General features: G+C 46.7%; 1 long non-coding RNA gene across 1 annotated transcript in view; it reads left to right on the top strand.

The window, feature by feature from the left end:
• LOC109145907 overlaps window positions 1–14,075 on the top strand; it is a 42,805-nt gene extending 28,730 nt beyond the window's left edge. The window contains exons 3-5 of the long non-coding RNA XR_002047590.3: window positions 7,950–8,084; window positions 8,880–8,930; window positions 10,087–14,075. This is a non-coding gene — a long non-coding RNA (uncharacterized LOC109145907). The remainder of the gene's footprint in view (window positions 1–7,949; window positions 8,085–8,879; window positions 8,931–10,086) is intronic.
• Window positions 14,076–14,549: the final 474 nt, after the last annotated feature.

The raw sequence follows: 14,549 nt of genomic DNA, 5'->3' as shown, positions 1-14,549 counted from the left end.
AGCACAGCAGGAGAGCTCAGACCCTCAGCTGCCTCCTCTGTCCTTGGGAGCAGAGCCCGACATCCCCCTCCGGCTGCCCCCTCCTGTCAGGGACTTGTGCAGAGCCACAAGGTCCCCCCTGAGCCTCCTTTGCTCCAGCCTGAGCCCCTTTCCCAGCTCCCTCAGCTGCTCCTGGGGCTCCAGCCCCTTCCCAGCTCCCTCAGCCTCTCCTGGGGCTCCAGCCCCTTCCCAGCTCCCTCAGCCTCTCCTGGGGCTCCAGCCCCTTCCCAGCTCCCTCAGGAATTCTCCTGGGGCTCCAGCCCCTTCCCAGCTCCCTCAGGAATTCTCCTGGGGCTCCAGCCCCTTTCCAGCTCCCTCAGCCTCTCCTGGGGCTCCAGCCCCTTCCCAGCTCCGTTCCCTGCCCTGGACCCACTCCAGCCCCGCAGTACAGGCACTGCAGGGATGATTTGCATCCCCAGCGAAGAAATTCAGGAGACCTTTCCATCTTACAAAGGTGGATTTTTCCTTGCTGTTGGTAATGATTCCTTGTGGCATGGGCGTTTCAAGCTTTCTGCCGACCAGCAACAGCATTTTGCACTTTTATGGCACCTCATGTGTGAAGATCTAAAAGTGTTTTTAAAACATTACCTGATTGTGTGTGACAACTCACCTGGCAGGTGGATGAGGGGGTAAAGCAGCAGCAAACTTCCCTGGCACTGGAATAGAGCCATGGTTTGGTTACCAGACAGGGAAGGGAAAGGAACAGAGCATCCAACATGCTGAGGAACAAAAATTCCTACTGATGGAGTTTAGAGCTGCATGGGATTGCCCCTCTCAAAATTCAAATTTTGACCCAGGGACTTTCCTTGTTGTGGATTCCCACCTGGGAACCCTCCACCAGACCTTTCCTTGTGGTGTTAAGAGCAAAGCCTGGAATATTATGGATATGGAATATTCTGGCTTTGTGGTGTCAGCTCATATTCGGGATTCAGAAATGGATTGGCTCTGCTTTCCAAAGGCATTTCTTAAAGAAGGTGTTGCCCCAGCTGACAAAACCCCAAATAAGCAGTTTGGAGCTCCTGGGAATAGGGCAGTCCAAAACCCACAACACCAAACCCAGCCAAAACAAGACAGAAATAAACCCCATCCTCCTCCCCCGTAATCATAAACTGCACCCAAACCCACCCCAGCCACTGCTCTGCCCCAGCTCGTGGTTTCCATCCACACACAGGCTTGGATTGGAATTCCCCAAAGTTCTCCACACCCCAGCTCTGCACTGGGGCTGCCTTGGGATGGTGTATGATATTTTTATAAGTGTGCATGGGTTTATTTTATTTTATCATTTTTTTATCTGTGATTTTTTTTCATTTGTGTGGATTATTTGATTTTATTTTATTGTATGATTTTTTTATCTGTGATTTTTTTTTTAATCTGGATGATTTTATTTGTGTGGATGATTTTATTTTATTTTACTTTTAATATATTATTTTTTTATCTGTGTGGGGTTTTTTATCTGTATTATTTTGTGTGGATGATTTTATTTTATTTTACTTTTAATATATTATTTTTTTATCTGTGTGGGTTTTTTAATCTGGATGATTTTATTTTATTTGTGTGGATGATTTTATTTTATTTTACTTTTAATATATTATTTTTTTATCTGTGTGGGTTTTTTTATCTGGATGATTTTATTTTATTTGTGTGGATGATTTTATTTTATTTGCGTGTACATTTTTTTTAGTTGTCCTGCTATTTGTTGTCAGGACCATGGAAACACAGGAATGAGAGGCTGGACCATGAGGGTTGAGGTTCCCTCACGGCTCAGGAAGGCCAAATCCCTGGTTCTGTAAGGCCCACCTCATCCAGCTTTTCTCCCAGCATCCATTCTTTTGGATAAATATCCCACCCCCGTCTCTGAGCCTTGTCCTCCTGTCCCAGATGCCTCTGGCCAGTTTTTGCCCGTGATCTTTGTGCCAGCCTTGCTCCTGAACACAAACAGCTCTTCCCTCCTGCTCCTGCTCCCTCCCTGGGGTGGCTCCTTCCGGATGCTCTCCCTATTTTTATCTCTTGACCTCCTGCCAGTCAGAGCTGAGTATTTTCAATGCATCTGCAGCACCTGCCTGTGAGGTTTTGGGAATTTCGAGGCTCTTTTGGAGAGGGCCTGACCTGATCCTGATGAGAAGCACGTCTGCAGCTTTGCTGCCTTCCCGTGGCACTGTCAGCTTCTTTCCATCATTTAAAGCTTGTGGGGCTTTTTTCCATTTGAAAATGGTACCAATTTGTCTGAAAATGGGACAAATTAATTTCTAAGTGCTGGTTCTCACTGTCACCTCATGCAGTGGTGCCATCTCGGTCAGCAGATGGCCTGTGGGTGATCCAGGCACCTTTTTTTGATCCTGCTTGTTTTCAGTGTCTCTGCAGGATGTATTTTCCTATAACCAGGAAGATGATGAGGAGGAATTGTCATGAGGGAGCTGGGAAAGGGGCTCAGGCTGGAGCAAAGGAGGCTCCGGGGGGACCTTGTGGCTCTGCACAAGTCCCTGACAGGAGGGGGCAGCCGGGGGGGTCGAGCTCTGCTGGCAGGGAACAGGGACAGGAGGAGAGGGAACGGCCTCAGGCTGGGCCAGGGGAGGTTTGGATTGGAAAGGATCTTAAAGGTGATCCCATTCCACCCCTGACATGGGACACCTTCCAGTGTCCCAGGATGCTCCAAGCCCTGTCCAACCTGGCCTTGGACACTTCCAGGGATCCAGGGGCAGCCACAGCTGCTCTGGACAACCATCCCCATCCAATTCCTGCTCAGCTCGCTGGCTTTGCCTTGCTCAGTCCCATGGCTCTGTTTGCGCCAGGACCCAGAAATCTTCCCAGTCGACTCCAGTCCAACCAGAGGAGCCAGGAACATGTGGGAGCCTTTGGCACCTGCTGCACTGGAGGCCTGGCCAACCTGACCACAGCACGGAGGTGACCCCAGGGGGGCTTTTTTCTTCCCAAAACAGAGCAGGGCCAGGGCTTTGAAGCTGCCAAAGCTCCAAATGCAGAGTTCATTTTAATGAAATTGTATCATCCTGTGTGCTACATACCTTTAAATGTTGGGACTTTATTCATGTATTTTTAAATGAATTTTTTCCCCCCTGTGTGGGGCTGCTGACCTCCCCTCCCATATTGCCTCCAGATGTCCAGGAGGGAGCAGGGATCCTGTTCCTCTGGAAAAACGCTGTGTTGTATTTTCAGTGGGATTAGATGATCATCATCCACAGCCCCACAGAAAGGTGATCCCACCATCTCCATCCCTGGCTGCTCCTTCCCTTTCCCACCTCCTTTGAACCATCCTGGGGAATTCACCAGGATTTTAATCACTTTTTTTTTTAAAGTTTAACCCAGAGGGGTTGTTTTAAGCTGGATCTGGATCACTGAGGTGACCTCAGGGCAGGGCCAAGGAGGAGGACGGCCCGATGTCCTCTGGGCTGGTGGCCTCAAGAGCTGCAGAGAGCAGGAGAAACATTGGCTGGGGGTCAGAAACTTTTCAAAAAGCCTAAAAAATCAGGGAATAAGTGAAATCCAGCAGGTGGGAGAGCCCCGTGCCTCGTGCACCATCCCAACTCTCCTCACCACATCCCTTTGCCAACACGAGGCTTTTCCATCTGCATCAATATTCCTGGCTGCTTTTTGATTTCCTCCAGATGGGCTACAATAGTTCCCTATCTTCCTTCTTTGGTCTTTTTTATCTTTTATTTCAATCCAAACCATTTCTCCCTCTCTTGCCAAGCTCTATACTGTATCGCATTCCTTGCTCCTTCAGACACAATATCCTCCTTGACCCAGCCTGGCACGTTTCCACCTGCCCTGTTGTGTCTGTTCCTCCTACGAATTCTTATTCCAGTCCCAAAAGCATACCCAGAGGGATGTGATAGCCTGTTGTCCATCATCCCAGTTACATAAAGTGTCCCTTGGACATCACAGGGACAAATTCCCGTTCCTTAAACCTCCTGAGCTGCCCAGGAGGGCTGGATTTGGGAACATCGCTCCACTTTGGGTACGTATTTTCGGGAAGCATCCCTTTTAAGTGAATCATCTGTTTGCATGTACACCCAGGCTCTCTCCCAGGTTGACTCCTGCAGTTGTGTACAGCTGCATGTGCCAAAAAGCACATTTTCAATTTCTAAAGTGTTGCTGCCGAGCAAGTCAGGGCAGCGTTTAATTGCGTGGCTACACCTCTGTCTCCCTTGACTGGAGTAAAAATTATTTAAATATTTGTGCCAGTTCGTGTTTCCTCACCTTTAATGACTAGAACAAAACCTTTTTGAAGACCCTTTGGAGCATTTCTATGCATTTCTTCAATTTTTCCAATGTCTTGTCTGCTTAATTTAATCTGTTGGGGTAAAACTAAGGATAACCTGTTCATTTAAGGGTGAAAAACTGGCACAGGCTGTGGCTCCCCATCCCTGGAAGTGCCCAGGGCCAGGTTGGAGCAATCTGGGATAGTGGAAGGTGTCCCTGCCCGTGGAATGGGATGGGTTTTAAGGTCCCTCCCAACCCAAATCATCCTGAGATTCTGTACAGGAATAAATGAAGGCTGCTCCTGCTGGTGGAGTGTTTGAGGTGGTTCTGTCTTGCTGTCATTTCTCAGCAGCTCTGAATTCCAAGTGATTTTCCCATATCACCATCACCACTCATTTCCCAGACTGTGCTGGATTTGCTCTCAACACTTCTCTTTCCTGTTGTTTTTTTAAAATGTATTTGACATGGACACCCCAAAAGAGAAATGAAAAATAAGCAAAGTGTTCCAATAAATCCACCACAAAATCAAAAGAGGAACTTTTCTACTGCTGAGTTCGAACTAATTTGACTCATAAGTCAAAACTGATGGAAGAAAATCACAGCTCTGGGGTAATTTAACCTAATTTATAATCATTTCAAAGTGAGTGCAAAGGTGCCTTGGAGTAGTTAATCTGACTGAGGGGTTTTTGAGATCAGTGATGTGAAGGAGGAATAACCCAGTTTGGCTTTTGATATTATGAATATTAATGAGTTTGCACTGGTATAATTTGGCCAATGTAAAGTAAATTTGATATATCTGTGGCAAATCCTTAAGACAGTGATAAGCACTTAATTCTTTTTCACACAATTATTTAAAATATACTCACTTTGCACAAGCTAAAACTTTTCTCCTATGGAAGACTTCTTTTTTTTCACCTGGGATCATTTGGGTCTGTTCAGAATTAAAGAAAATATTTTCACTGCTGTCTGAGCACCTTTGGCTCGAGGTTCTATTTTGCCAGCTACCTTTCCCATGAGAGAGACGTGCAATTGCAATTTGCTTAATTGCTGAATAACAGATAAGAAAAATGAAAGAATTAATGGCTTCATAGACCCAGGCTCAAAGAAGAGCCAGCTGAAATATGGGCTGTGATCTGTGGCTCTGCTCTGATGGATCTGAGGCTGTGCTATCTGTGCCCCATCTTAATTTGTCATTCCCACTGGAAAGCAACCAAAGGCTCTGCTGGGAGATCTTTTCATTGCTGCTGTTCAAAAAGGGCATTTTCCTTGCAAGCCATTTGTCTCTGCCTTGTTTCTGCCAGCAGGAGGGAGGGCTGCACATGGCTGGCAGATTGGAGAGGGCCACTGGTGATAAGATGATCAAAGAAAGGCAGAATCCTTACAACCCTCGAGTCCAACGAGCTGTATCCACCCAGGACAACAAACAGAGCGTTCTGCTTTTCCCTCGTTTTAAATGCAGTGTCATTTCCAATAAGGCTGATGCGTACAGACAGATTCTGCAGCGTGGTTGGGTGTTTCACTGATAAGGGGGTCAGGAATTCTATCCATGACACGTATTCCTCGTATCTCTGATGAATCATTAGCAACCAATTTGCAGGAGGCTTTGGGGCAAGTCCCCACCAGTTCTCCCACTGCAGGAACATTTATTTGCTGTTGGTAGGCAGAGGCAGGCCCTGGACACTGTCCACTCCTCGTGACTCACACAGCAGCCACCCCTTTTTTCTGTTTGGATTGGGATAAAAATCATCTCCAGGAAGGGATGGAGAACACGGCATTATTCAGCTCATCATTCCCAGCATGAAATCAGGTTATTTTCATGTGGGGTTTGAGACAAACCCACGGCCATTCTGGATTTCATGGTTGCCACAAGGCCACTCCATGGCTGTGGTGGCCACGCTCTGCAGATCAACCCTCTGGGCTGCAAAATATGGAATATTGTCACTGGGATGCTTTGGTGATTGCAGGACACAGTGAGCTTATGTAGAACTGTGGGATGGTTTGGGTTGGAAAGGACCTTTAAAAGTGCATGGGCAGGGACCCCTCCCACTGTCCCAGGCTGCTCCCAGCCCCAGTGTCCAGCCTGGCCTTGGGCACTGCCAGGGATCCAGGGGCAGCCACAGCTGCTCTGGGCACCCTGTGCCAGGGCCTGCCCACCCTCCCAGGGAACAATTCCTTCCCAATCTCCCATCCAGCCCTGCCCTCTGGCACTGGGAAGCCGTTCCCTGTGTCCTGTCCCTCCATGCCTTGTCCCCAGTCCCTCTGCAGCTCTCCTGGAGCCCCTTCAGGCCCTGCCAGGGGCTCTGAGCTCTCCCTGGAGCCTTCTCCTCTCCAGGTGAGCACCCCCAGCTCTCCCAGCCTGGCTCCAGAGCAGAGGGGCTCCAGCCCTGGAGCAGCTCCGGGGCCTCCTCTGGACTCTCTCCACATTCTCCCTGTGCTGAGGATCCCAGAACATGGGAAAATTCAGAGAGGATCCTTTCCAGGAATGCTAAAGGTGCCAGTACACTGAAGTACTCCACGTGGAGTTTGACCTCATTATTCCGGACCTATCCTTGTACAACTTTCCTTTAAACTTCCTCTTGCTGCAACAGAGACACGGAAAACCTTCAGATGAGTTCAGTCACTTATTAACTGAGGATTCCTTATAAAGGTTCAGTTTTCTCCTTAATGCCATGGAGGACCTTTGCATTTTCATCAGGGGTTTTTTTTCCAACCTCCATGATGAATAACTGGGGAAAAAAAGTTCTATTTCTTTACCACATCCAGCTGTTTGTTAGGTGGTGGAGGAGCAGAACTCTGTGATAAGGATCAGAAGGCAGAGCCAAACTGATAAATATTGTAATCCTGATGATGGAAAAAGAAAACCGGCTGGGATTTTTCTCTCTTTGTTTCTTTAATTAAGTCTAGACTCTACGTGTTGTGCTGCTCGGAAATATCTGGAAATATTTACCAAATTGCGTTCTGATTATGATGTCAATAATCAAGTGAAAAGAAGGAGCAGAGACTTAATTTAGGAAAGAAAAGAAGTCTCTTGATTTGCAGCTCTGTGTTGCTTAAGAGAGCAGCACTGAGCTTCAAGGACAGAAACATTCTTTCCTCCCAGTTTGTAAAAGTTATTCTCACCAGCACCTGTGGTCACCAGGAAAGAAGAATTTTACATCCCTGACTCCAGAGAAGTGATGGGGGTGAGGAGATTTCATTTCTTGCCCTTTTGACTTCCTGTTTAAAACCCAGAATACCCATTTCAGCCTTCCAGAGGATTTCTTCAGCAAATCTCAAACAGTTTTGTAATCATTCTGATGCTCTAATCTCTTTATCTACTTAAAATCTACCTTTATCTCTTTAAAACTACAAAGTTTTATGGTCTCTGGTCTGAGATTTTAGTCCTTGCAGATTGTCCACAATTTCAGATTATTCCTATATATTTTCCTTTCCACTCTTTCTTTAACAAAATAACTGAGGCTTCAAGCCTCTGATGACTTCTGCCTGTGCCTAACTTGAGGTTGGAGCAGAATTCCAGCTGAGGATCTGCCCTGTCCCGGCAGCAGGACTGGAGTTTGCTGTCGGCCCTTGCTCCAAAGCAAAGCAGAAATAGCAATGGGCAAAGAGCGAGCCAAAACCACCTCTGGAGGCGTGGAGTAACAAACTGTTCATCAGATACTCAGGGTTTACTCTTCTCTCTACTCCCTCATTAGCTGCAGCACTTAAAACAACACCCAAGGAACCAGGAATGATTTTGGAGGAGCGTGGCCGCAGGTGCCGTCTGTCTCCAACGCCGACAGACAGACAGGGACATTTGCTGGCTTTTTGGAGAAATCTTTCTGGAGCAGGTAAGAGACAGGATCCCCTGGATTCATCCCAGAGAGGCATGTTGGGACTGTTATTTAACCAGCCTGTAAATGAGCTGCTTAATTAGCAGCCAGGCCAAGCAATTTCGAATATACAATTAGAGTTTGAATACAGATGTAAAAACCACTTTCTCCTATGGCTGGGTTGGTTTTTTTTCCAGTTCAGGGATATTCATTTATTTGATCAGTTAAAAAATGTTAAGTCTGAAGTGAGCATGTTCTTATCTCATATTTTCCACCCAGCTGGAAAATCTCTCTTATTTACCTTGTAACATGACAAAAATCATGGATTCAGGTGCATTCCAACCTTTCCATTAGCAGATCTGGTAATAAAATTAATTACTGTGCTTAAAAGTGGCCCGATTCCATCAAGTTTGCAGTCCTGGCCACAGGATAGTTTAGGGGGGATAACACAGGACTGAAAATTAGCAGGAATAATTTCAGCTAAGAAAAGTAGGTGTCACATATAGTCACAGTAGAGTGATGATATTATAGGGGATAGTTTTTAGAGGGGTTTAAAGGAAAGGGGTACCAAAAATGCAGTAAAAGCTGTCACAAAACAAAAGAGCAATGTGGTCTTAGAAATAATGACCAAAAAAGACAAATATATTGATTTTTAAAAAAATTTGGGTACTTGTTTAGAGCCTGTCACCGATCCACTCTGATAGCATCCCCCAGAATAAGGCAAACCCTACATTTACAGTCAGATTTTGCAAGATGGAGGTATTCAGTCCTTTTTTTTTTTTTGGCTAATATGCATTTTCTTTACTTCTGCAGGTCCTAATGAGAGGTGAAATTCCAAACCATCGAGCTGGATATGCTGAAAAGGTAACTACCTGCAGATTGTGTCATTCAAGCATTTACTTAGGTGCACATTAGGTACTCCTAAAAAGGTAATAAAAGAAAATTCCTCTTCTTGGCTGCCTAATTTCAGAGGCCATAACCAGCTCAAGGTGTTCCCAAGGCTCTGGTGTGGATCCTGTTGCAGCCTGGCTGCTAAAGGCAAAGGAATTCCAGATGTGCTGGGGCAGAGGAGGAGGAGGAGGATGGGGAGGGTGTGATGCCAGGCACAGGGCAGGGTATTCCTGAGGCAGGAGAGAGCCCTGGATTTTGGCCCTTGTTTTTTGGGATTATGTCTGAAGTGATGCTGTTGAATGGAAAATGCAGAGGAGGGAAGCAGAGCTGGGTGTCCAGGTTTGGAAATGTGGCTGCTGGGGGGATGCACCCAGTGGCCAGAGGTGTCTCCTGGGAAGATGGTGATGCCCCAGCATGGTGAGGGGAGCTCCACCTGCCATAACTTCAGAAAGGACTTCCCAGGACAGCAAAAGATGGAGAAAGAGAGACCCAGGTGGTGCCGAACACCCAGCCCTGGCTGCTGGAATGCTCCTCACCAACCTCCTCCATGCCCAGCCTCATCCCTCAGCCAGCCAGGCTGGTGGAACCTGTCAGACCACACGCTCTCCCTGCTCGCTGACAGCTCTTCCCAAGCTTTGTTTGCATGCTGGAGCTGGGACATTTGAATTCCAAGTGCGTGGGGACGGCTCTGGGGGCACAGCGCTGCGCTCCCAGGGAACGCTGCCTCCTCTGCCTAATTAGAGAGGGAGCTCTAGGAGACAAAGATCTGCCAGCCTGCTTCCCTAGTGCTCCACAATCCATATCAGGAGGTGTCCAGAAGCTACTCCCTGTCCCTAGGAGCCAGGCCCTGGGTGCCAGGGATATTAATAGCTGCTGTATCGTGATTCAAGTGTCTGCTCAGCAAGCGGAGGGACATTCAGATGAGGGACCTCAAGGAATTCCCATGCCAGGGACAGCTGGGATAGATACAGTTTCCTAGGAGCCAGGAGAGGGATGGGTGGCTCTCACGTTCTCCCTGCCACCACAAATGTCTCCATCCACTCCATCTTGCAGTGACGAAGTGACACTCCTGTCCCCTCATGTCCTCAGAAGGTTCCCACTGCTCTGTTTGTGTTCCATCCTCTGGCAGGACGTGGTCCCCCAGCCCAGGGAAAGGATAACCACACCTCATCCCAAGCCCTGAGCCCGCGACAGCACAGAAGGCACACCAAGCTTGATCCAAATAATAAAAATGAAGTGATTCCAATTTCCAGCATGAAGCAAAAGGGAAAAACAAGGTGCCAGGAATTCCATGGCATCAACGTGAAGATAAAAGCAGAGATGCAGCAGGAAGATAAAGAGATTAGAGTATCAGAATGATTACAAATCTTGCCCGTAGCAGTGCCTGTTCCCAAGGCTGCCTGCCATTTCCCAACGATAAGATCCAGGTTTTCCAGGCTGGGTAGTGTTTCTTTTTCTCCTGTTTGTGCTGGAAAGCTCCGAGCTATTTTTCACTTCAGGCTCCGAGATATTTGTGCTGAAAGGTTCAGCCATTTCTACAACGGAGGTTATAGAAAACAAAAAAGACAAAGCTGTTCTGTTGAGAAAAGAGAGAAGCTGAGATTGGTTAAGTTTTGCCACACTGGCCAAGAATGTGTCCTGTGAAACACCTGTGAAAATCCAAATTTAGCCAAATTATGAGTCTCCAGAAAACTATTGCTCATATATAATCAGGGTTCATGTGTGGTTCCTGAGCATCTGCTGCTGAGGGAAATGTGCCCTCAGTCCAGTGCAGGGTACAAAATGACAGTGAAATGGAAAACAAGTTTGGGTTGGTTTTTTTTAAAGAAGGTATATAATGCTATTTTTAGAAACATTTTTCAAATTATCCTAAAATTAAAGAAGTGCAAGTAACCAATGCTTTGATTTGAGCAATAACCTCACTGACAGCACCTTCCTGATCATGTTTGCTCTTTCCAGTACCTGTTTTTAGGTCTGTACTTTCTATAAGTACCCATTAGTAGCTAAAATATAACTCTGAATGAGAAGAACCATGGAGGAATGAAGAGATGAAGAAATGGGAATTAGAAATTTGTATCCTTTGTTTCACAGCATTGACCTGTCCTTTCACCCATAACCATGAAAAAATGCTTAATAATTCATATGCCCTTGATTCAGGACAGAACCAGGGGTATTCCAAGAATTCCCTCAGCCTTGTTTCAAGCAGAGTTTGCTTCTCCTTCACAATTTTTTTTGGGTCATTCCTGGTGAACTGCCAGGCTCTAACAGAATTCCCACTAAACTGGGGGCTGTGCTGCTAAAAGGGGTTATCCCAGATATTTTATGGACAAAGAAGATGTGCTGAAGTAAGGAAAGTTCCCCAGCCTAGAGCTAGGATGAGGTGGTGAGCCTGTGGAACCACAGCTTCAGGAAGAGGCTCCAGCACCCTTTCCTGCTGCCTGGGAAAGCACAGCCAAAGCTCAGGTGTGTATAGTGAGAACAGGATGAACACCCTGACATGTGCCAGGCAAACTGTTCACAGCCAAACAGGCTCTCTCTCAGGTAATCATGGCATTATTTAAAGGTCATGACTTAGAAATTGCCAGGACTGCAGGACAAGTGGTTAAAAAATGCCATCTGCTTTTATGGTTGTAATCATCCCAAACTGCTGGACTACAGCTTTCCTGCACTGGGATAAATGCTGTTTGTGATATGATTGTATCATTGTGCCATCCTGGGATTATTTTTCCTGTATCATGAATCTCTGCTTTAACACCATGCTCCCACACTGGTGTTTTTCCAGGAGAAAGAGATGTGCCCAGACCCCAAATAACTGACAGATAAGAAAATACCAGTAAATTCCTGACTGGAATACCAGTAGGCTCCAAAGTTTCTGGCTTTGTCTCCCACTTTCTCCCTCTGGGATCTGCAGGAGCAGCAAACCAAGACCCTCAGGCCCTTCCATCAGCTTCCAGCACCCACCCCACCCTTTCCTCTGCCTGCCTTTTCCTCATGGCAGGGATGCCTCTGCCTCTCCCTCCCCGTGTTTAACACTTGCTTAAACATTTCAGCCCTGCAATGCCGAGAGTTTGAAGCCTCCAAGTTTGTTTTCTCCCTTCCATCATCCCTGGGATATTTAGGATAAAATTCAACGTAAAATGAGAGACCACAGCAGTGATTCTGTGCTCACATCAGGCTGTCGCAGTGCTGAGCTGTGCAGCTGGGCACAATGCTCACTTTGAAATCCCACACCACACACGTGATGGCTTTCATTAAATATATTATCTGGTGATGATGGTGCTGTGGAAAGAACGCTCTCACAGGCAAACTCACTGCAGAGGGAGGAGACCAAGGCATTTTTTCCATTTTCATTGCTGGCTGTAATCTGCAGGGGAATGACTGATCTAAGTGGGCAGATGTTGCTCTAGGAGATAAAACTTGGAGTTTCGAGTCTTAAAGGTCCTCGCACTGATACTTGTGAAAATGGGTGCTTGTGAGAGTGCAGACCTAAAACCAGGGTTATACAGATGCTCTCCCAATCAGGAATTAATGAAATGTGTTCAAGGAACTGTTATTTCTGATGTATAACACGGTTTGTCATCTGCACAGAAGAAAACAAGGTTTAGAGGAGCAGTTCCCAGAGGCATTAATCAATTGCTACTCAAAAAATTCCACCCTAAATCCAAGAATGAGAGTTGCTATCCTTGGTTCAATCCAGCGTGCAACTTGTAGCTCTCAGGAGTGAGCAAAGATCAAACTTATTGGGAAAGCAAGAATTGCAGCCAAAACTAACACAAAACTGTAACTTCCAGAGGAAATATTCAGAGGCATAATGAGAGGGATGGGAAACTAAACATGGAAATCAACATGGGGAAGTGAAGCCCTCAGACTTGGCCTGTGTGCTGATGACCACAATCAAATTAAGGCAAATTGAAAAGGGGTCAGATGAGAAAATAAAATCAAGCACATGAACTGGGAGATGATACAGAGCAGGAATTGCAGCAAAGCAAGAAGTAGGAGCCTCATGCAAACGTTCATTTTCTCTATTTTTATTCTGGATTTATACCAAAGGATTAAAGTTAGTCTTTGCTTTGAGGTTAGAGATGAGAGCCACAAAGAGTTCCTCAGTTCCTTTCTTGGTGAGGGCCTGGGAGTTGCTCTATCCCTACGAGGGTTTCTGGATGTGCAGTTTGCACATGACCAGTTAGGGAGGAGGATTGGGCTGGAACTATGAGGCTTCCAAACTATTTTATTATTCCAAACTATCTTATAACTACCTTATAGCCTTCTGGAGTGTTTATTGTATGGCTTGCAGGCCTGAGGATCAGTGTCATAAAAGAAGTGCCACTTTTAAGGGGATTTTCCAATGGCCAGACCATTGGAAATGTGTGGTGCTCCCAACTTGCTGGGAGAGTGCAGGGATGTGCCAGGGAGTGAAGGAAGCGCAGCAGCCTGGGGAGACAAGAGACCTCTGCATCCACGTGGATCCGTACTTACAGTCACATCCCAGTTTTCAGACTAGAAGTGAAATATTTATCTGCAGACCAACTGGAGAAGATCTGTCAGTAACATCCTGATCCCTACAGGGGGGATACACCATTAATAAGCCACGCTGAGTCATGCCCTACAGGAATAGTGCTTTTCTCCGGGGCCATGGCGCGCTGCAGCTATTCCAGAGCCATCCCACTTGTTCTGTTTCCCGACTGACCCGGTCGGCATCTGCCTGTGCTGCTGTCAGAGCGAGTTTACTCCCACCATGGGGCTGGGATTTATATCTGACATATGTTCCTCCTCTTCCCATCCTCCAGCACTGACACTCCAGCTCTCTTTCCATGTTTTCTAACAGAAAAAGGATGTTTTCCAAGCGTGGCCTCGATTTTGCAAATCGGACTGGCTGCATTATTGATGCTTTTAGCAGAGCAGAGCCTTCAGCTCTTCATCCTGCAGGTCCTTTCCCCCTCCAGCCTGCAGCATGCACACACTCCAATTTTGGGATGCCACAAGCCAAGCAAGGGCGATCCTCCTCTTCTCCAGGGCTTATTCCAAAGCAAAATAACAGGATGAGAAGGAATGGCCTCAAGTTGCACCAGGGGAGGTTAGATTAGATAGCAGAGAAAATTTCTTCATGGATGAGGCTTGTTCAGGGCAGTGGTGGAGTCAGCATCCCTGGAATTGTCCAAAAAATGTGTGGATGTGGCACTGGAGGACATGGTTTAATGGTGAACATGGAGGTGGTGTTGGTTGATGGTTGGATTTGATGATCTTAGGGTTAAGGCCTTTCCAACCCTAACAATTCCATGGTTCTATGAAATGAGGAGACAGATTTAATCCACAGCCCTGAAAGACCAGCCCTGGTTTGAGAAGTGACAAACATCAGGTTGTCTGAATCGGCAGCTTTAACTCGCATCCAAAGACCACAGAATCTGAATTTTGGGGTCTTTTCTTTATCTCTTCCCCCATGGCATTTTGGAGGGAGATTTTTCCTCTCTTTCCCTCAACATTTTGTCATGTGACACCGAGCACGAGCACAACTGATATAGCAATGCCCCACTGGTGGATCCCTGGCTTGGAATTCCACGTCAGGTCTGATTCCCACATCCCGGAGCAGCTCCT

The sequence above is a fragment of the Corvus cornix genome, chromosome 8 (genome assembly GCF_000738735.6).
Source record: "Corvus cornix cornix isolate S_Up_H32 chromosome 8, ASM73873v5, whole genome shotgun sequence".
Classification (NCBI taxonomy): Eukaryota; Metazoa; Chordata; class Aves; order Passeriformes; family Corvidae; genus Corvus; species Corvus cornix.
Note: the sequence above shows the minus strand (reverse complement) of the source record. Positions and strands in the feature narration are given on the sequence as shown.